We start from the raw sequence: 21,519 nt of genomic DNA on the forward strand, positions 1-21,519 counted from the left end.
TTCAGCCCGTCTCTTTCTCGCCCTCTGTTTCAGCCCCTCTGTTTCAGCCCCTCTGTTTCAGCTCCTGTGATTCAGCCCTTCTGTTTCTCGCCCTCTGTTTCTAGCCCTCTGTTGCAGCCCCTCTGTTTCAGCCACTCTGTTTCAGCCCCTCTGTTTCACCCCCTCTGTTTCTCGCCCTCTGTTTCAGCCCCTCTGTTTCAGCCCTTCTGTTTCAGCCCCTCTGTTTTAGCCCCTCTGTTTCTCGCCCTCTGTTTCTCGCTCTCTGTTTCTCGCACTCTGTTTCAGCCACTCTGTTTCAGCCCCTCTGTGTCTCGCCCTCTGTTTCAGCCCCTCTGTTTCTCGCCCTCTGTTTCTCGACCTCTGTTTCAGCCCCTATGTTTCAGCCCCTCTGTTTCAGCCCCACTGTTTCAGCCCATCTGTTTCAGCCCCTGTTTCTCGCCCTCTGTTTCAGCCCCTCTGTTTCAGCCCCTCTGTTTCAGCCCCTCTGTTTCAGTCCCTCTGTTTCTCGCCCTCTGTTTCTCGCCCTCTGTTTCTCGCCCTCTGTTTCTCGCCCTCTGTTTCAGCCCCTCTGTTTCAGCCCCTCTGTTTCTCGCCCTCTGTTTCAGCCCCTCTGTTTCAGCCCCTCTGTTTCAGCCCCTCTGTTTCTCGCGCTCCGTTTCAGCCCCTCTGTTTCAGCCCCTCTGTTTCACGCCCTCTGTTTCTCGCCCTCTTTTTCAGCCCCTCTGTTTCTCGCCCTCTGTTTCTCGCCCTCTGTTTCAGGCCCTCTGTTTCAGCCCCTCTGTTTCAGCCGCTCTGTTTCAGCCCCTCTGTATCAGCCCCTCTGTTTCAGCCCCTCTGTTTCAGCCCCTCTGTTTCAGCCCCTCAGCTTCAACCCCTCTGTTTCAGCCCCTCTGTTTCAGCCCCTCTGTTTCAGCCCCTCTGTTTCAGCCCCTCTGTTTCTCGCCCTCTGTTTCTCGCCCTCTGTTTCAGCCCCACTGTTTCAGTCCCTCTGTTTCAGCACCTCTGTTTCAGCCCCTCTGTTTCAGCTCCTATGTTTGAGCCCCTCTGTTTCAGCCCGTCTGTTTCTCGCCCTCTGTTTCAGCCCCTCTGTTTCAGCCCCTCTGTTTCATCTCCTCTGATTCAGCCCTTCTGTTTCTCGCCCTCTGTTTCTAGCCCTCTGTTGCAGCCCCTCTGTTTCAGCCACTCTGTTTCAGCCCCTCTGTTTCAGCCCCTCTGTTTCTCGCCCTCTGTTTCAGCCCCTCTGTTTCAGCCCTTCTGTTTCAGCCCCTCTGTTTTAGCCCCTCTGTTTCTCGCCCTCTGTTTCTCGCTCTCTGTTTCTCGCACTCTGTTTCAGCCCCTCTGTTTCAGCCCCTCTGTTTCAGCCCCTCTGTTTCTCGCCCTCTGTTTCAGCCCCTCTGTTTCTCGCCCTCTGTTTCTCGCCCTCTGTTTCAGCCCCTATGTTTCAGCCCCTCTGTTTCAGCCCCACTGTTTCAGCCCATCTGTTTCAGCCCCTCTGTTTCAGCCCCTCTGTTTCAGCCCCTCTGTTTCAGCCCCTCTGTTTCAGCCCCTCTTGTTTCTCGCCCTCTGTTTCTCGCCCTCTATTTCTCGCCCTCTGTTTCAGCCCCTCTGTTTCAGCCCCTCTGTTTCTCGCCCTCTGTTTCAGCCCCTCTGTTTCAGCCCCTCTGCTTCAGCCCCTCTGTTTCTCGCACTCCGTTTCAGCCCCTCTGTTTCAGCCCCTCTGTTTCACGCCCTCTGTTTCTCGCCCTCTTTTTCAGCCCCTCTGTTTCTCGCCCTCTGTTTCTCGCCCTCTGTTTCAGGCCCTCTGTTTCAGCCCCTCTGTTTCAGCCGCTCTGTTTCAGCCCCTCTGTATGAGCCCCTCTGTTTCAGCCCCTCTGTTTCAGCCCCTCTGTTTCAGCCCCTCAGCTTCAACCCCTCTGTTTCAGCCCCTCTGTTTCAGCCCCTCTGTTTCAGCCCCTCTGTTTCTCGCCCCCTGTTTCTCGCCCTCTGTATCTCGCTCTCTGTTTCAGCCCCTCTGTTTCAGCCTCTCTGTTTCAGCCCCTCTGTTTCAGCCCCTCTGTTTCTCGCCCTCTGTTTCAGCCCCTCTGTTTCAGCCCCTCTGTTTCAGCACCTCTGTTTCTCGCCCTCTGTATCTCGCCCTCTGTTGCAGCCCCTCTGTTTCAGCCCCTCTGTTTCAGCCCCTCTGTTTCAGCCCCTCTGTTTCTCGCCCTCTGTTTCAGCCCCTCTGTTTCAGCCCCTCAGTTTCAGCCCCTCTGTTTCAGCCCCTCTGTTTCTCGCCCTCTGTTTCTCGCTCTCTATTTCTCGCCCTCTGTTTCAGCCCCTCTGTTTCAGCCCCTCTGTTTCAGCCCCTCTGTTTCAGCCCCTCTGTTTCTCGCCCTCTGTTTCAGCCCCTCTGTTTCTCGCCCTCTGTTTCTCGCCCTCTGTTTCAGCCCCTCTATTTCAGCCCCTCTGTTTCAGCCCCACTGTTTCAGTCCCTCTGTTTCAGCCCCTCTGTTTCTCGCCCTCTGTTTCAGCCCGTCTGTTTCAGCCCCTCTGTTTCAGCCCCTCTGTTTCAGCCCCTCTGTTTCTCGCCCTCTGTTTCTCGCCCTCTGTTTCGCGCCCTCTGTTTCAGCCCCTCTGTTTCAGCCCCTCTGTTTCAGCCCCTCTGTTTCAGCCCAACTGTTTCTGCCCCTCTGTTTCTCGCCCTCTGTTTCTCGCCCTCTGTTTCTCACCCTCTGTTTCTCGCCCTCTGTTTCTCGCCCTCTGTTTCGCGCCCTCTGTTTCAGCCCCACTGTTTCAGCCCCTCTGTTTCATCCCCTCTGTTTCTCGCCCTCTGTTTCAGCCCCTCTGTTTCAGCCCCTCTGTTTCTCGCCCACTGTTTCTGCCCCTCTTTTTCAGCCCCTCAGTTTCTCGCCCTCTGTTTCTCGCCCTCTGTTTCAGCCCCTCTGTTTCAGCCCCTCTGTTTCAGCCCCACTGTTTCAGCGCCTCTGTTTCTGCCCCTCTGTTTCTCACCCTCTGTTTCTCGCCCTCTGTTTCTCACCCTCTGTTTCTCGCCATCTGTTTCAGCCCAACTGTTTCAGCCCCTCTGTTTCTCGCCATCTGTTTCTCGCCCTCTGTTTCTCGCCCTCTGTTTCAGCCCCTCTGTTTCAGCCCCTCTGTTTCTCGCCCTCTGTTTCAGCCCCTCTGTTTCAGCCCCTGTGTTTCAGCCCCTCTGTTTCTCTCCCTCCGTTTCAGCCCCTCTTTTTCAGCCCCTCTGTTTCACGCCCACTGTTTCTCGCCCTGTTTTTCAGCCCCTCTGTTTCTCGCCCTCTGTTTCTCGCCATCTGTTTCAGGCCCTCTGTTTCAGCCCCTCTGTTTCAGCCGCTCTGTTTCAGCCCCTCTGTATCAGCCCCTCTGTTTCAGCCCCTCTGTTTCTCGCCATCTGTTTCAGCCCCTCTGTTTCTCGCCCTCTGTTTCAGCCCCTCTGTTTCAGCCCCTCAGTTTCAGCCCCTCTGTTTCAGCCCCTCTGTTTCACGCCCTCTGTTTCTCGCTCTCTGTTTCTCGCCCTCTGTTTCAGCCCCTCTGTTTCTCGCCCTCTGTTTCAGCCCCTCTGTCTCAGGCCCTCTGTTTCAGCCCCTCTGTTTCTCGCCCTCTGTTTCTCGCCCTCTGTTTCAGCCCCTCTGTTTCAGCCCCTCTGTTTCAGCACCTCTGTTTCAGCCCCTCTGTTTCAGCCCCTATGTTTGAGCCCCTCTGTTTCAGCACGTCTGTTTCTCGCCCTCTGTTTCAGCCCCTCTGTTTCAGCCCCTCTGTTTCAGCTCCTCTGATTCAGCCCTTCTGTTTCTCGCCCTCTGTTTCTAGCCCTCTGTTGCAGCCCCTCTGTTTCAGCCACTCTGTTTCAGCCCCTCTGTTTCAGCCCCTCTGTTTCTCGCCCTCTGTTTCAGCCCCTCTGTTTCAGCCCTTCTGTTTCAGCCCCTCTGTTTTAGCCCCTCTGTTTCTCGCCCTCTGTTTCTCGCTCTCTGTTTCTCGCACTCTGTTTCAGCCCCTCTGTTTCAGCCCCTCTGTTTCAGCCCCTCTGTTTCTCGCCCTCTGTTTCAGCCCCTCTGTTTCTCGCCCTCTGTTTCTCGCCCTCTGTTTCAGCCCCTATGTTTCAGCCCCTCTGTTTCAGCCCCACTGTTTCAGCCCATCTGTTTCAGCCCCTCTGTTTCTCGCCCTCTGTTTCAGCCCCTCTGTTTCAGCCCCTCTGTTTCAGCCCCTCTGTTTCAGTCCCTCTGTTTCTCGCCCTCTGTTTCTCGCCCTCTGTTTCTCGCCCTCTGTTTCTCGCCCTCTGTTTCAGCCCCTCTGTTTCAGCCCCTCTGTTTCTCGCCCTCTGTTTCAGCCCCTCTGTTTCAGCCCCTCTGTTTCAGCCCCTCTGTTTCTCGCACTCCGTTTCAGCCCCTCTGTTTCAGCCCCTCTGTTTCACGCCCTCTGTTTCTCGCCCTCTTTTTCAGCCCCTCTGTTTCTCGCCCTCTGTTTCTCGCCCTCTGTTTCAGGCCCTCTGTTTCAGCCCCTCTGTTTCAGCCGCTCTGTTTCAGCCCCTCTGTATCAGCCCCTCTGTTTCAGCCCCTCTGTTTCAGCCCCTCTGTTTCAGCCCCTCAGCTTCAACCCCTCTGTTTCAGCCCCTCTGTTTCAGCCCCTCTGTTTCAGCCCCTCTGTTTCTCGCCCCCTGTTTCTCGCCCTCTGTATCTCGCTCTCTGTTTCAGCCCCTCTGTTTCAGCCTCTCTGTTTCAGCGCCTCTGTTTCAGCGCCTCTGTTTCTCGCCCTCTGTTTCAGCCCCTCTGTTTCAGCCCCTCTGTTTCAGCCCCTCTGTTTCTCGCCCTCTGTTTCTCGCCCTCTGTTGCAGCCCCTCTGTTTCAGCCCCTCTGTTTCAGCCCCTCTGTTTCAGCCCCTCTGTTTCTCGCCCTCTGTTTCAGCCCCTCTGTTTCAGCACCTCTGTTTCTCGCCCTCTGTTTCAGCCCCTCTGTTTCTCGCCCTCTGTTTCTCGCTCTCTATTTCTCGCCCTCTGTTTCAGCCCCTCTGTTTCAGCCCCTCTGTTTCAGCCCCTCTGTTTCAGCCCCTCTGTTTCTCGCCCTCTGTTTCTCGCCCTCTGTTTCAGCCCCTCTATTTCAGCCCATCTGTTTCAGCCCCACTGTTTCAGCCCCTCTGTTTCAGCCCCTCTGTTTCTCGACCTCTGTTTCAGCCCGTCTGTTTCAGCCCCTCTGTTTCAGCCCCTCTGATTCAGCCCCTCTGTTTCTCTCCCTCTGTTTCTCGCCCTCTGTTTCGCGCCCTCTGTTTCAACCCCTCTGTTTCAGCCCCTCTGTTTCAGCCCCTCTGTTTCAGCCCAACTGTTTCTGTCCCTCTGTTTCTCGCCCTCTGTTTCTCGCCCTCTGTTTCTCACCCTCTGTTTCTCGCCATCTGTTTCAGCCCCACTGTTTCAGCCCCTCTGTTTCATCCCCTCTGTTTCTCGCCCTCTGTTTCAGCCCCTCTGTTTCAGCCCCTCTGTTTCTCGCCCACTGTTTCTGCCCCTCTTTTTCAGCCCCTCAGTTTCTCGCCCTCTGTTTCTCGCCCTCTGTTTCAGCCCCTCTGTTTCAGCCCCTCTGTTTCAGCCCCTCTGTTTCAGCCCCTCTGTTTCTGCCCCTCTGTTTCTCGCCCTCTGTTTCTCGCCCTCTGTTTCTCACCCTCTGTTTCTCGCCATCTGTTTCAGCCCCCCTGTTTCAGCCCCTCTGTTTCTCGCCATCTGTTTCTCGCCCTCTGTTTCTCGCCCTCTGTTTCAGCCCCTATGTTTCAGCCCCTCTGTTTCAGCCCCACTGTTTCAGCCCATCTGTTTCAGCCCCTCTGTTTCTGCCCCTCTGTTTCTCGCCCTCTGTTTCAGCCCCTCTGTTTCAGCCCCTCAGTTTCAGCCCCTCTGTTTCAGCCCCTCTGTTTCACGCCCTCTGTTTCTCGCTCTCTGTTTCTCGCCCTCTGTTTCAGCCCCTCTGTTTCTCGCCCTCTGTTTCAGCCCCTCTGTTTCAGCCCCTCTGTTTCAGCCCCTCTGTTTCTCGCCCTCTGTTTCTCGCCCTCTGTTTCAGCCCCACTGTTTCAGCCCCTCTGTTTCAGCACCTCTGTTTCAGCCCCTCTGTTTCAGCCCCTATGTTTGAGCCCCTCTGTTTCAGCCCGTCTGTTTCTCGCCCTCTGTTTCAGCCCCTCTGTTTCAGCCCCTCTGTTTCAGCTCCTCTGATTCAGCCCTTCTGTTTCTCGCCCTCTGTTTCTAGCCCTCTGTTGCAGCCCCTCTGTTTCAGCCACTCTGTTTCAGCCCCTCTCTTTCACCCCCTCTGTTTCTCGCCCTCTGTTTCAGCCCCTCTGTTTCAGCCCTTCTGTTTCAGCCCCTCTGTTTTAGCCCCTCTGTTTCTCGCCCTCTGTTTCTCGCTCTCTGTTTCTCGCACTCTGTTTCAGCCCCTCTGTTTCAGCCCCTCTGTTTCAGCCCCTCTGTTTCTCGCCCTCTGTTTCAGCCCCTCTGTTTCTCGCCCTCTGTTTCTCGCCCTCTGTTTCAGCCCCTATGTTTCAGCCCCTCTGTTTCAGCCCCACTGTTTCAACCCATCTGTTTCAGCCCCTCTGTTTCTCGCCCTCTGTTTCAGCCCCTCTGTTTCAGCCCCTCTGTTTCAGCCCCTCTGTTTCAGCCCCTCTGTTTCTCGCCCTCTATTTCTCGCCCTCTGTTTCTCGCCCTCTGTTTCTCGCCCTCTGTTTCAGCCCCTCTGTTTCAGCCCCTCTGTTTCTCGCCCTCTGTTTCAGCCCCTCTGTTTCAGCCCCTCTGTTTCAGCCCCTCTGTTTCTCGCGCTCCGTTTCAGCCCCTCTGTTTCAGCCCCTCTGTTTCACGCCCTCTGTTTCTCGCCCTCTTTTTCAGCCCCTCTGTTTCTCGCCCTCTGTTTCTCGCCCTCTGTTTCAGGCCCTCTGTTTCAGCCCCTCTGTTTCAGCCGCTCTGTTTCAGCCCCTCTGTATCAGCCCCTCTGTTTCAGCCCCTCTGTTTCAGCCCCTCTGTTTCAGCCCCTCAGCTTCAACCCCTCTGTTTCAGCCCCTCTGTTTCAGCCCCTCTGTTTCAGCCCCTCTGTTTCAGCCCCTCTGTTTCTCGCCCTCTGTTTCTCGCCCTCTGTTTCAGCCCCACTGTTTCAGCCCCTCTGTTTCAGCACCTCTGTTTCAGCCCCTCTGTTTCAGCTCCTATGTTTGAGCCCCTCTGTTTCAGCCCGTCTGTTTCTCGCCCTCTGTTTCATCCCCTCTGTTTCAGCCCCTCTGTTTCAGCTCCTCTGATTCAGCCCTTCTGTTTCTCGCCCTCTGTTTCTAGCCCTCTGTTGCAGCCCCTCTGTTTCAGCCACTCTGTTTCAGCCCCTCTGTTTCAGCCCCTCTGTTTCTCGCCCTATGTTTCAGCCCCTCTGTTTCAGCCCTTCTGTTTCAGCCCCTCTGTTTTAGCCCCTCTGTTTCTAGCCCTCTGTTTCTCGCTCTCTGTTTCTCGCACTCTGTTTCAGCCCCTCTGTTTCAGCCCCTCTGTTTCAGCCCCTCTGTTTCTCGCCCTCTGTTTCAGCCCCTCTGTTTCTCGCACTCTGTTTCTCGCCCTCTGTTTCAGCCCCTATGTTTCAGCCCCTCTGTTTCAGCCCCACTGTTTCAGCCCATCTGTTTCAGCCCCTCTGTTTCTCGCCCTCTGTTTCAGCCCCTCTGTTTCAGCCCCTCTGTTTCAGCCCCTCTGTTTCAGTCCCTCTGTTTCTCGCCCTCTGTTTCTCGCCCTCTGTTTCTCGCCCTCTGTTTCTCGCCCTCTGTTTCAGCCCCTCTGTTTCAGCCCCTCTGTTTCTCGCCCTCTGTTTCAGCCCCTCTGTTTAAGCCCCTCTGTTTCAGCCCCTCTGTTTCTCGCACTCCGTTTCAGCCCCTCTGTTTCAGCCCCTCTGTTTCACGCCCTCTGTTTCTCGCCCTCTTTTTCAGCCCCTCTGTTTCTCGCCCTCTGTTTCTCGCCCTCTGTTTCAGGCCCTCTGTTTCAGCCCCTCTGTTTCAGCCGCTCTGTTTCAACCCCTCTGTATCAGCCCCTCTGTTTCAGCCCCTCTGTTTCAGCCCCTCTGTTTCAGCCCCTCAGCTTCAACCCCTCTGTTTCAGCCCCTCTGTTTCAGCCCCTCGGTTTCAGCCCCTCTGTTTCTCGCCCCCTGTTTCTCGCCCTCTGTGTCTCGCTCTCTTTTTCAGCCCCTCTGTTTCAGCCTCTCTGTTTCAGCCCCTCTGTTTCAGCGCCTCTGTTTCTCGCCCTCTGTTTCAGCCCCTCTGTTTCAGCCCCTCTGTTTCAGCCCCTCTGTTTCTCGCCCTCTGTTTCTCGCCCTCTGTTGCAGCCCCTCTGTTTCAGCCCCTCTGTTTCAGCCCCTCTGTTTCAGCCCCTCTGTTTCTCGCCCTCTGTTTCAGCCCCTCTGTTTCAGCCCCTCAGTTTCAGCCCCTCTGTTTCAGCCCCTCTGTTTCTCGCCCTCTGTTTCTCGCTCTCTATTTCTCGCCCTCTGTTTCAGCCCCTCTGTTTCAGCCCCTCTGTTTCAGCCCCTCTGTTTCAGCCCCTCTGTTTCTCGCCCTCTGTTTCAGCCCCTCTGTTTCTCGCCCTCTGTTTCTCGCCCTCTGTTTCAGCCCCTCTATTTCAGCCCCTCTGTTTCAGCCCCACTGTTTCAGCCCCTCTGTTTCGGCCCCTCTGTTTCTCGCCCTCTGTTTCAGCCCGTCTGTTTCAGCCCCTCTGTTTCAGCCCCTCTGTTTCTCGCCCTCTGTTTCAGCCCCTCTGTTTCAGCCCCTCAGTTTCAGCCCCTCTGTTTCAGCCCCTCTGTTTCACGCCCTCTGTTTCTCGCTCTCTGTTTCTCGCCCTCTGTTTCAGCCCCTCTGTTTCTCGCCCTCTGTTTCAGCCCCTCTGTTTCAGCCCCTCTGTTTCAGCCCCTCTGTTTCTCGCCCTCTGTTTCTCGCCCTCTGTTTCAGCCCCACTGTTTCAGCCCCTCTGTTTCAGCACCTCTGTTTCAGCCCCTCTGTTTCAGCCCCTATGTTTGAGCCCCTCTGTTTCAGCCCGTCTGTTTCTCGCCCTCTGTTTCAGCCCCTCTGTTTCAGCCCCTCTGTTTCAGCTCCTCTGATTCAGCCCTTCTGTTTCTCGCCCTCTGTTTCTAGCCCTCTGTTGCAGCCCCTCTGTTTCAGCCACTCTGTTTCAGCCCCTCTCTTTCACCCCCTCTGTTTCTCGCCCTCTGTTTCAGCCCCTCTGTTTCAGCCCTTCTGTTTCAGCCCCTCTGTTTTAGCCCCTCTGTTTCTCGCCCTCTGTTTCTCGCTCTCTGTTTCTCGCACTCTGTTTCAGCCCCTCTGTTTCAGCCCCTCTGTTTCAGCCCCTCTGTTTCTCGCCCTCTGTTTCAGCCCCTCTGTTTCTCGCCCTCTGTTTCTCGCCCTCTGTTTCAGCCCCTATGTTTCAGCCCCTCTGTTTCAGCCCCACTGTTTCAACCCATCTGTTACAGCCCCTCTGTTTCAGCCCCTCTGTTTCTCGCGCTCCGTTTCAGCCCCTCTGTTTCAGCCCCTCTGTTTCACGCCCTCTGTTTCTCGCCCTCTTTTTCAGCCCCTCTGTTTCTCGCCCTCTGTTTCTCGCCCTCTGTTTCAGGCCCTCTGTTTCAGCCCCTCTGTTTCAGCCGCTCTGTTTCAGCCCCTCTGTATCAGCCCCTCTGTTTCAGCCCCTCTGTTTCAGCCCCTCTGTTTCAGCCCCTCAGCTTCAACCCCTCTGTTTCAGCCCCTCTGTTTCAGCCCCTCTGTTTCAGCCCCTCTGTTTCAGCCCCTCTGTTTCTCGCCCTCTGTTTCTCGCCCTCTGTTTCAGCCCCACTGTTTCAGCCCCTCTGTTTCAGCACCTCTGTTTCAGCCCCTCTGTTTCAGCTCCTATGTTTGAGCCCCTCTGTTTCAGCCGGTCTGTTTCTCGCCCTCTGTTTCATCCCCTCTGTTTCAGCCCCTCTGTTTCAGCTCCTCTGATTCAGCCCTTCTGTTTCTCGCCCTCTGTTTCTAGCCCTCTGTTGCAGCCCCTCTGTTTCTCGCCCTCTGTTTCAGCCCCTCTGTTTCAGCCCCTCTGTTTCTCGCCCTCTGTTTCAGCCCCTCTGTTTCAGCCCCTCTGTTTCAGCCCCTCTGTTTCTCGCGCTCCGTTTCAGCCCCTCTGTTTCAGCCCCTCTGTTTCACGCCCTCTGTTTCTCGCCCTCTTTTTCAGCCCCTCTGTTTCTCGCCCTCTGTTTCTCGCCCTCTGTTTCAGGCCCTCTGTTTCAGCCCCTCTGTTTCAGCCGCTCTGTTTCAGCCCCTCTGTATCAGCCCCTCTGTTTCAGCCCCTCTGTTTCAGCCCCTCTGTTTCAGCCCCTCAGCTTCAACCCCTCTGTTTCAGCCCCTCTGTTTCAGCCCCTCTGTTTCAGCCCCTCTGTTTCAGCCCCTCTGTTTCTCGCCCTCTGTTTCTCGCCATCTGTTTCAGCCCCACTGTTTCAGCCCCTCTGTTTCATCCCCTCTGTTTCTCGCCCTCTGTTTCAGCCCCTCTGTTTCAGCCCCTCTGTTTCTCGCCCACTGTTTCTGCCCCTCTTTTTCAGCCCCTCAGTTTCTCGCCCTCTGTTTCTCGCCCTCTGTTTCAGCCCCTCTGTTTCAGCCCCTCTGTTTCAGCCCCTCTGTTTCAGCCCCTCTGTTTCTGCCCCTCTGTTTCTCGCCCTCTGTTTCTCGCCCTCTGTTTCTCACCCTCTGTTTCTCGCCATCTGTTTCAGCCCCCCTGTTTCAGCCCCTCTGTTTCTCGCCATCTGTTTCTCGCCCTCTGTTTCTCGCCCTCTGTTTCAGCCCCTATGTTTCAGCCCCTCTGTTTCAGCCCCACTGTTTCAGCCCATCTGTTTCAGCCCCTCTGTTTCTGCCCCTCTGTTTCTCGCCCTCTGTTTCAGCCCCTCTGTTTCAGCCCCTCAGTTTCAGCCCCTCTGTTTCAGCCCCTCTGTTTCACGCCCTCTGTTTCTCGCTCTCTGTTTCTCGCCCTCTGTTTCAGCCCCTCTGTTTCTCGCCCTCTGTTTCAGCCCCTCTGTTTCAGCCCCTCTGTTTCAGCCCCTCTGTTTCTCGCCCTCTGTTTCTCGCCCTCTGTTTCAGCCCCACTGTTTCAGCCCCTCTGTTTCAGCACCTCTGTTTCAGCCCCTCTGTTTCAGCCCCTATGTTTGAGCCCCTCTGTTTCAGCCCGTCTGTTTCTCGCCCTCTGTTTCAGCCCCTCTGTTTCAGCCCCTCTGTTTCAGCTCCTCTGATTCAGCCCTTCTGTTTCTCGCCCTCTGTTTCTAGCCCTCTGTTGCAGCCCCTCTGTTTCAGCCACTCTGTTTCAGCCCCTCTCTTTCACCCCCTCTGTTTCTCGCCCTCTGTTTCAGCCCCTCTGTTTCAGCCCTTCTGTTTCAGCCCCTCTGTTTTAGCCCCTCTGTTTCTCGCCCTCTGTTTCTCGCTCTCTGTTTCTCGCACTCTGTTTCAGCCCCTCTGTTTCAGCCCCTCTGTTTCAGCCCCTCTGTTTCTCGCCCTCTGTTTCAGCCCCTCTGTTTCTCGCCCTCTGTTTCTCGCCCTCTGTTTCAGCCCCTATGTTTCAGCCCCTCTGTTTCAGCCCCACTGTTTCAACCCATCTGTTTCAGCCCCTCTGTTTCTCGCCCTCTGTTTCAGCCCCTCTGTTTCAGCCCCTCTGTTTCAGCCCCTCTGTTTCAGCCCCTCTGTTTCTCGCCCTCTATTTCTCGCCCTCTGTTTCTCGCCCTCTGTTTCTCGCCCTCTGTTTCAGCCCCTCTGTTTCAGCCCCTCTGTTTCTCGCCCTCTGTTTCAGCCCCTCTGTTTCAGCCCCTCTGTTTCAGCCCCTCTGTTTCTCGCGCTCCGTTTCAGCCCCTCTGTTTCAGCCCCTCTGTTTCACGCCCTCTGTTTCTCGCCCTCTTTTTCAGCCCCTCTGTTTCTCGCCCTCTGTTTCTCGCCCTCTGTTTCAGGCCCTCTGTTTCAGCCCCTCTGTTTCAGCCGCTCTGTTTCAGCCCCTCTGTATCAGCCCCTCTGTTTCAGCCCCTCTGTTTCAGCCCCTCTGTTTCAGCCCCTCAGCTTCAACCCCTCTGTTTCAGCCCCTCTGTTTCAGCCCCTCTGTTTCAGCCCCTCTGTTTCAGCCCCTCTGTTTCTCGCCCTCTGTTTCTCGCCCTCTGTTTCAGCCCCACTGTTTCAGCCCCTCTGTTTCAGCACCTCTGTTTCAGCCCCTCTGTTTCAGCTCCTATGTTTGAGCCCCTCTGTTTCAGCCCGTCTGTTTCTCGCCCTCTGTTTCATCCCCTCTGTTTCAGCCCCTCTGTTTCAGCTCCTCTGATTCAGCCCTTCTGTTTCTCGCCCTCTGTTTCTATCCCTCTGTTGCAGCCCCTCTGTTTCAGCCACTCTGTTTCAGCCCCTCTGTTTCAGCCCCTCTGTTTCTCGCCCTATGTTTCAGCCCCTCTGTTTCAGCCCTTCTGTTTCAGCCCCTCTGTTTTAGCCCCTCTGTTTCTAGCCCTCTGTTTCTCGCTCTCTGTTTCTCGCACTCTGTTTCAGCCCCTCTGTTTCAGCCCCTCTGTTTCAGCCCCTCTGTTTCTCGCCCTCTGTTTCAGCCCCTCTGTTTCTCGCCCTCTGTTTCTCGCCCTCTGTTTCAGCCCCTATGTTTCAGCCCCTCTGTTTCAGCCCCACTGTTTCAGCCCATCTGTTTCAGCCCCTCTGTTTCTCGCCCTCTGTTTCAGCCCCTCTGTTTCAGCCCCTCTGTTTCAGCCCCTCTGTTTCAGTCCCTCTGTTTCTCGCCCTCTGTTTCTCGCCCTCTGTTTCTCGCCCTCTGTTTCTCGCCCTCTGTTTCAGCCCCTCTGTTTCAGCCCCTCTGTTTCTCGCCCTCTGTTTCAGCCCCTCTGTTTCAGCCCCTCTGTTTCAGCCCCTCTGTTTCTCGCACTCCGTTTCAGCCCCTCTGTTTCAGCCCCTCTGTTTCACGCCCTCTGTTTCTCGCCCTCTTTTTCAGCCCCTCTGTTTCTCGCCCTCTGTTTCTCGCCCTCTGTTTCAGGCCCTCTGTTTCAGCCCCTCTGTTTCAGCCGCTCTGTTTCAACCCCTCTGTATCAGCCCCTCTGTTTCAGCCCCTCTGTTTCAGCCCCTCTGTTTCAGCCCCTCAGCTTCAACCCCTCTGTTTCAGCCCCTCTGTTTCAGCCCCTCGGTTTCAGCCCCTCTGTTTCTCGCCCCCTGTTTCTCGCCCTCTGTATCTCGCTCTCTGTTTCAGCCCCTCTGTTTCAGCCTCTCTGTTTCAGCCCCTCTGTTTCAGCGCCTCTGTTTCTCGCCCTCTGTTTCAGCCCCTCTGTTTCAGCCCCTCTGTTTCAGCCCCTCTGTTTCTCGCCCTCTGTTTCTCGCCCTCTGTTGCAGCCCCTCTGTTTCAGCCCCTCTGTTTCAGCCCCTCTGTTTCAGCCCCTCTGTTTCTCGCCCTCTGTTTCAGCCCCTCTGTTTCAGCCCCTCAGTTTCAGCCCCTCTGTTTCAGCCCCTCTGTTTCTCGCCCTCTGTTTCTCGCTCTCTATTTCTCGCCCTCTGTTTCAGCCCCTCTGTTTCAGCCCCTCTGTTTCAGCCCCTCTGTTTCAGCCCCTCTGTTTCTCGCCCTCTGTTTCAGCCCCTCTGTTTCTCGCCCTCTGTTTCTCGCCCTCTGTTTCAGCCCCTCTATTTCAGCCCCTCAGTTTCAGCCCCTCTGTTTCAGCCCCTCTGTTTCACGCCCTCTGTTTCTCGCTCTCTGTTTCTCGCCCTCTGTTTCAGCCCCTCTGTTTCTCGCCCTCTGTTTCAGCCCCTCTGTTTCAGCCCCTCTGTTTCAGCCCCTCTGTTTCTCGCCCTCTGTTTCTCGCCCTCTGTTTCAGCCCCACTGTTTCAGCCCCTCTGTTTCAGCACCTCTGTTTCAGCCCCTCTGTTTCAGCCCCTATGTTTGAGCCCCTCTGTTTCAGCCCGTCTGTTTCTCGCCCTCTGTTTCAGCCCCTCTGTTTCAGCCCCTCTGTTTCAGCTCCTCTGATTCAGCCCTTCTGTTTCTCGCCCTCTGTTTCTAGCCCTCTGTTGCAGCCCCTCTGTTTCAGCCACTCTGTTTCAGCGCCTCTCTTTCACCCCCTCTGTTTCTCGCCCTCTGTTTCAGCCCCTCTGTTTCAGCCCTTCTGTTTCAGCCCCTCTGTTTTAGCCCCTCTGTTTCTCGCCCTCTGTTTCTCGCTCTCTGTTTCTCGCACTCTGTTTCAGCCCCTCTGTTTCAGCCCCTCTGTTTCAGCCCCTCTGTTTCTCGCCCTCTGTTTCAGCCCCTCTGTTTCTCGCCCTCTGTTTCTCGCCCTCTGTTTCAGCCCCTATGTTTCAGCCCCTCTGTTTCAGCCCCACTGTTTCAACCCATCTGTTTCAGCCCCTCTGTTTCTCGCCCTCTGTTTCAGCCCCTCTGTTTCAGCCCCTCTGTTTCAGCCCCTCTGTTTCAGCCCCTCTGTTTCTCGCCCTCTATTTCTCGCCCTCTGTTTCTCGCCCTCTGTTTCTCGCCCTCTGTTTCAGCCCCTCTGTTTCAGCCCCTCTGTTTCTCGCCCTCTGTTTCAGCCCCTCTGTTTCAGCCCCTCTGTTTCAGCCCCTCTGTTTCTCGCGCTCCGTTTCAGCCCCTCTGTTTCAGCCCCTCTGTTTCACGCCCTCTGTTTCTCGCCCTCTTTTTCAGCCCCTCTGTTTCTCGCCCTCTGTTTCTCGCCCTCTGTTTCAGGCCCTCTGTTTCAGCCCCTCTGTTTCAGCCGCTCTGTTTCAGCCCCTCTGTATCAGCCCCTCTGTTTCAGCCCCTCTGTTTCAGCCCCTCTGTTTCAGCCCCTCAGCTTCAACCCCTCTGTTTCAGCCCCTCTGTTTCAGCCCCTCTGTTTCAGCCCCTCTGTTTCAGCCCCTCTGTTTCTCGCCCTCTGTTTCTCGCCCTCTGTTTCAGCCCCACTGTTTCAGCCCCTCTGTTTCAGCACCTCTGTTTCAGCCCCTCTGTTTCAGCTCCTATGTTTGAGCCCCTCTGTTTCAGCCCGTCTGTTTCTCGCCCTCTGTTTCATCCCCTCTGTTTCAGCCCCTCTGTTTCAGCTCCTCTGATTCAGCCCTTCTGTTTCTCGCCCTCTGTTTCTAGCCCTCTGTTGCAGCCCCTCTGTTTCTCGCCCTCTGTTTCAGCCCCTCTGTTTCAGCCCCTCTGTTTCTCGCCCTCTGTTTCAGCCCCTCTGTTTCAGCCCCTCTGTTTCAGCCCCTCTGTTTCTCGCGCTCCGTTTCAGCCCCTCTGTTTCAGCCCCTCTGTTTCACGCCCTCTGTTTCTCGCCCTCTTTTTCAGCCCCTCTGTTTCTCGCCCTCTGTTTCTCGCCCTCTGTTTCAGGCCCTCTGTTTCAGCCCCTCTGTTTCAGCCGCTCTGTTTCAGCCCCTCTGTATCAGCCCCTCTGTTTCAGCCCCTCTGTTTCAGCCCCTCTGTTTCAGCCCCTCAGCTTCAACCCCTCTGTTTCAGCCCCTCTGTTTCAGCCCCTCTGTTTCAGCCCCTCTGTTTCAGCCCCTCTGTTTCTCGCCCTCTGTTTCTCGCCCTCTGTTTCAGCCCCACTGTTTCAGCCCCTCTGTTTCAGCACCTCTGTTTCAGCCCCTCTGTTTCAGCTCCTATGTTTGAGCCCCTCTGTTTCAGCCCGTCTGTTTCTCGCCCTCTGTTTCAGCCCCTCTGTTTCAGCCCCTCTGTTTCAGCTCCTCTGATTCAGCCCTTCTGTTTCTCGCCCTCTGTTTCTAGCCCTCTGTTGCAGCCCCTCTGTTTCAGCCACTCTGTTTCAGCCCCTCTGTTTCAGCCCCTCTGTTTCTCGCCCTATGTTTCAGCCCCTCTGTTTCAGCCCTTCTGTTTCAGCCCCTCTGTTTTAGCCCCTCTGTTTCTAGCCCTCTGTTTCTCGCTCTCTGTTTCTCGCACTCTGTTTCAGCCCCTCTGTTTCAGCCCCTCTGTTTCAGCCCCTCTGTTTCTCGCCCTCTGTTTCAGCCCCTCTGTTTCTCGCCCTCTGTTTCTCGCCCTCTGTTTCAGCCCCTATGTTTCAGCCCCTCTGTTTCAGCCCCACTGTTTCAGCCCATCTGTTTCAGCCCCTCTGTTTCTCGCCCTCTGTTTCAGCCCCTCTGTTTCAGCCCCTCTGTTTCAGCCCCTCTGTTTCAGTCCCTCTGTTTCTCGCCCTCTGTTTCTCGCCCTCTGTTTCAGCCCCTATGTTTCAACCCCTCTGTTTCAGCCCCGCTGTTTCAGCCCATCTGTTTCAGCCCCTCTGTTTCTCGCCCTCTGTTTCAGCCCCTCTGTTTCAGCCCCTCTGTTTCACCCCCTCTGTTTCAGTCCCTCTGTTTCTCGCCCTCTGTTTCTCGCCCTCTGTTTCTCGCCCTCTGTTTCTCGCCCTCTGTTTCAGCCCCTCTGTTTCAGCCCCTCTGTTTCTCGCCCTCTGTTTCAGCCCCTCTGTTTCAGCCCCTCTGTTTCAGCCCCTCTGTTTCTCGCACTCCGTTTCAGCCCCTCTGTTTCAGCCCCTCTGTTTCACGCCCTCTGTTTCTCGCCCTCTTTTTCAGCCCCTCTGTTTCTCGCCCTCTGTTTCTCGCCCTCTGTTTCAGGCCCTCTGTTTCAGCCCCTCTGTTTCAGCCGCTCTGTTTCAACCCCTCTGTATCAGCCCCTCTGTTTCAGCCCCTCTGTTTCAGCCCCTCTGTTTCAGCCCCTCAGCTTCAACCCCTCTGTTTCAGCCCCTCTGTTTCAGCCCCTCGGTTTCAGCCCCTCTGTTTCTCGCCCCCTGTTTCTCGCCCTCTGTATCTCGCTCTCTGTTTCAGCCCCTCTGTTTCAGCCTCTCTGTTTCAGCCCCTCTGTTTCAGCGCCTCTGTTTCTCGCCCTCTGTTTCAGCCCCTCTGTTTCAGCCCCTCTGTTTCAGCCCCTCTGTTTCTCGCCCTCTGTTTCTCGCCCTCTGTTGCAGCCCCTCTGTTTCAGCCCCTCTGTTTCAGCCCCTCTGTTTCAGCCCCTCTGTTTCTCGCCCTCTGTTTCAGCCCCTCTGTTTCAGCCCCTCAGTTTCAGCCCCTCTGTTTCAGCCCCTCTGTTTCTCGCCCTCTGTTTCTCGCTCTCTATTTCTCGCCCTCTGTTTCAGCCCCTCTGTTTCAGCCCCTCTGTTTCAGCCCCTCTGTTTCAGCCCCTCTGTTTCTCGCCCTCTGTTTCAGCCCCTCTGTTTCTCGCCCTCTGTTTCTCGCCCTCTGTTTCAGCCCCTCTATTTCAGCCCCTCTGTTTCAGCCCCACTGTTTCAGCCCCTCTGTTTCAGCCCCTCTGTTTCTCGCCCTCTGTTTCAGCCCGTCTGTTTCAGCCCCTCTGTTTCAGCCCCTCTGTTTCAGCCCCTCTGTTTCAGCCTCTCTATTTCAGCCCCTCTGTTTCAGCCCCACTGTTTCAGCCCCTCTGTTTCAGCCCCTCTGTTTCTCGCCCTCTGTTTCAGCCCCTCTGTTTCAGCCCCTCTGTTTCAGCCCCTCTGTTTCTCGCCCTCTGTTTCTCACCCTCTGTTTCTCGCCGTCTGTTTCGCGCCCTCTGTTTCAGCCCCTCTGTTTCAGCCCCTCTGTTTCAGCCCCTCTGTTTCAGCCCAACTGTTTCTGCCCCTCTGTTTCTCGCCCTCTGTTTCTCGCCCTCTGTTTCTCACCCTCTGTTTCTCGCCATCTGTTTCAGCCCCACTGTTTCAGCCCCTCTGTTTCATCCCCTCTGTTTCTCGCCCTCTGTTTCAGCCCCTCTGTTTCAGCCCCTCTGTTTCTCGCCCACTGTTTCTGCCCCTCTTTTTCAGCCCCTCAGTTTCTCGCCCTCTGTTTCTCGCCCTCTGTTTCAGCCCCTCTGTTTCAGCCCCTCTGTTTCAGCCCCTCTGTTTCTGCCCCTCTGTTTCTCGCCCTCTGTTTCTCGCCCTCTGTTTCTCACCCTCTGTTTCTCGCCATCTGTTTCAGCCCCCCTGTTTCAGCCCCTCTGTTTCTCGCCATCTGTTTCTCGCCCTCTGTTTCTCGCCCTCTGTTTCAGCCCCTCTGTTTCAGCCCCTGTGTTTCAGCACCTCTGTTTCTCTCCCTAGGTTTCAGCCCCTCTGTTTCAGCCCCTCTGTTTCACGCCCTCTGTTTCTCGCCCTCTTTTTCAGCCCCTCTGTTTCTCGCCCTCTGTTTCTCGCCATCTGTTTCAGGCCCTCTGTTTCAGCCCCTCTGTTTCAGCCGCTCTGTTTCAGCCCCTCTGTATCAGCCCCTCTGTTTCAGCCCCTCAGTTTCTCGCCATCTGTTTCAGCCCCTCTGTTTCTCGCCCTCTGTTTCAGCCCCTCTGTTTCAGCCCCTCAGTTTCAGCCCCTCTGTTTCAGCCCCTCTGTTTCACGCCCTCTGTTTCTCGCTCTCTGTTTCTCGCCCTCTGTTTCAGCCCCTCTGTTTCTCGCCCTCTGTTTCAGCCCCTCTGTTTCAGGCCCTCTGTTTCAGCCCCTCTGTTTCTCGCCCTCTGTTTCTCGCCCTCTGTTTCAGCCCCTCTGTTTCAGCCCCTCTGTTTCAGCACCTCTGTTTCACCCCCTCTGTTTCAGCCCCTATGTTTGAGCCCCTCTGTTTCAGCCCGTCTGTTTCTCGCCCTCTGTTTCAACCCCTGTGTTTCAGCCCCTCTGTTTCTCTCCCTCCGTTTCAGCCCCTCTGTTTCAGCCCCTCTGTTTCACGCCCTCTGTTTCTCGCCCTCTTTTTCAGCCCCTCTGTGTCTCGCCCTCTGTTTCTCGCCCTCTGTATCTCGCTCTCTGTTTCAGCCCCTCTGTTTCAGCCCCTCTGTTTCTCGCCCCCTGTTTCTCGCCCTCTGTATCTCGCTCTCTGTTTCAGCCCCTCTGTTTCTCGCCCTCTGTTTCTCGCCCTCTGTATCTCGCTCTCTGTTTCAGCCCCTCTGTTTCAGCCCCTCTGTTTCAGCCCCTCAGTTTCAGCCCCTCTGTTTCAGCCCCTCTGTTTCACGCCCTCTGTTTCTCGCTCTCTGTTTCTCGCCCTCTGTTTCAGCCCCTCTGTTTCTCGCCCTCTGTTTCAGCCCCTCTGTTTCAGCCCCTCTGTTTCAGCCCCTCTGTTTCTCGCCCTCTGTTTCTCGCCCTCTGTTTCAGCCCCACTGTTTCAGCCCCTCTGTTTCAGCACCTCTGTTTCAGCCCCTCTGTTTCAGCCCCTATGTTTGAGCCCCTCTGTTTCAGCCCGTCTGTTTCTCGCCCTCTGTTTCAGCCCCTCTGTTTCAGCCCCTCTGTTTCAGCTCCTCTGATTCAGCCCTTCTGTTTCTCGCCCTCTGTTTCTAGCCCTCTGTTGCAGCCCCTCTGTTTCAGCCACTCTGTTTCAGCCCCTCTCTTTCACCCCCTCTGTTTCTCGCCCTCTGTTTCAGCCCCTCTGTTTCAGCCCTTCTGTTTCAGCCCCTCTGTTTTAGCCCCTCTGTTTCTCGCCCTCTGTTTCTCGCTCTCTGTTTCTCGCACTCTGTTTCAGCCCCTCTGTTTCATCCCCTCTGTTTCAGCCCCTCTGTTTCTCGCCCTCTGTTTCAGCCCCTCTGTTTCTCGCCCTCTGTTTCTCGCCCTCTGTTTCAGCCCCTATGTTTCAGCCCCTCTGTTTCAGCCCCACTGTTTCAACCCATCTGTTTCAGCCCCTCTGTTTCTCGCCCTCTGTTTCAGCCCCTCTGTTTCAGCCCCTCTGTTTCAGCCCCTCTGTTTCAGTCCCTCTGTTTCTCGCCCTCTATTTCTCGCCCTCTGTTTCTCGCCCTCTGTTTCTCGCCCTCTGTTTCAGCCCCTCTGTTTCAGCCCCTCTGTTTCTCGCCCTCTGTTTCAGCCCCTCTGTTTCAGCCCCTCTGTTTCAGCCCCTCTGTTTCTCGCGCTCCGTTTCAGCCCCTCTGTTTCAGCCCCTCTGTTTCACGCCCTCTGTTTCTCGCCCTCTTTTTCAGCCCCTCTGTTTCTCGCCCTCTGTTTCTCGCCCTCTGTTTCAGGCCCTCTGTTTCAGCCCCTCTGTTTAAGCCGCTCTGTTTCAGCCCCTCTGTATCAGCCCCTCTGTTTCAGCCCCTCTGTTTCAGCCCCTCTGTTTCAGACCCTCAGCTTCAACCCCTCTGTTTCAGCCCCTCTGTTTCATCCCCTCTGTTTCAGCCCCTCTGTTTCTCGCCCTCTGTTTCAGCCCCTCTGTTTCTCGCCCTCTGTTTCTCGCCCTCTGTTTCAGCCCCTATGTTTCAGCCCCTCTGTTTCAGCCCCACTGTTTCAACCCATCTGTTTCAGCCCCTCTGTTTCTCGCCCTCTGTTTCAGCCCCTCTGTTTCAGCCCCTCTGTTTCAGCCCCTCTGTTTCAGCCCCTCTGTTTCTCGCCCTCTATTTCTCGCCCTCTGTTTCTCGCCCTCTGTTTCTCGCCCTCTGTTTCAGCCCCTCTGTTTCAGCCCCTCTGTTTCTCGCCCTCTGTTTCAGCCCCTCTGTTTCAGCCCCTCTGTTTCAGCCCCTCTGTTTCTCGCGCTCCGTTTCAGCCCCTCTGTTTCAGCCCCTCTGTTTCACGCCCTCTGTTTCAGCCCCTCTGTTTCTGCCCCTCTGTTTCTCGCCCTCTGTTTCTCGCCCTCTGTTTCTCACCCTCTGTTTCTCGCCATCTGTTTCAGCCCCCCTGTTTCAGCCCCTCTGTTTCTCGCCATCTGTTTCTCGCCCTCTGTTTCTCGCCCTCTGTTTCAGCCCCTCTGTTTCAGCCCCTGTGTTTCAGCACCTCTGTTTCTCTCCCTAGGTTTCAGCCCCTCTGTTTCAGCCCCTCTGTTTCACGCCCTCTGTTTCTCGCCCTCTTTTTCAGCCCCTCTGTTTCTCGCCCTCTGTTTCTCGCCATCTGTTTCAGGCCCTCTGTTTCAGCCCCTCTGTTTCAGCCGCTCTGTTTCAGCCCCTCTGTATCAGCCCCTCTGTTTCAGCCCCTCAGTTTCTCGCCATCTGTTTCAGCCCCTCTGTTTCTCGCCCTCTGTTTCAGCCCCTCTGTTTCAGCCCCTCAGTTTCAGCCCCTCTGTTTCAGCCCCTCTGTTTCACGCCCTCTGTTTCTCGCTCTCTGTTTCTCGCCCTCTGTTTCAGCCCCTCTGTTTCTCGCCCTCTGTTTCAGCCCCTCTGTTTCAGGCCCTCTGTTTCAGCCCCTCTGTTTCTCGCCCTCTGTTTCTCGCCCTCTGTTTCAGCCCCTCTGTTTCAGCCCCTCTGTTTCAGCACCTCTGTTTCACCCCCTCTGTTTCAGCCCCTATGTTTGAGCCCCTCTGTTTCAGCCCGTCTGTTTCTCGCCCTCTGTTTCAACCCCTGTGTTTCAGCCCCTCTGTTTCTCTCCCTCCGTTTCAGCCCCTCTGTTTCAGCCCCTCTGTTTCACGCCCTCTGTTTCTCGCCCTCTTTTTCAGCCCCTCTGTGTCTCGCCCTCTGTTTCTCGCCCTCTGTATCTCGCTCTCTGTTTCAGCCCCTCTGTTTCAGCCCCTCTGTTTCTCGCCCCCTGTTTCTCGCCCTCTGTATCTCGCTCTCTGTTTCAGCCCCTCTGTTTCTCGCCCTCTGTTTCTCGCCCTCTGTATCTCGCTCTCTGTTTCAGCCCCTCTGTTTCAGCCCCTCTGTTTCAGCCCCTCAGTTTCAGCCCCTCTGTTTCAGCCCCTCTGTTT

This window comes from Stegostoma tigrinum, chromosome 42, assembly GCF_030684315.1.
Source record: "Stegostoma tigrinum isolate sSteTig4 chromosome 42, sSteTig4.hap1, whole genome shotgun sequence".
In the NCBI taxonomy this organism is placed as follows: Eukaryota; Metazoa; Chordata; class Chondrichthyes; order Orectolobiformes; family Stegostomatidae; genus Stegostoma; species Stegostoma tigrinum.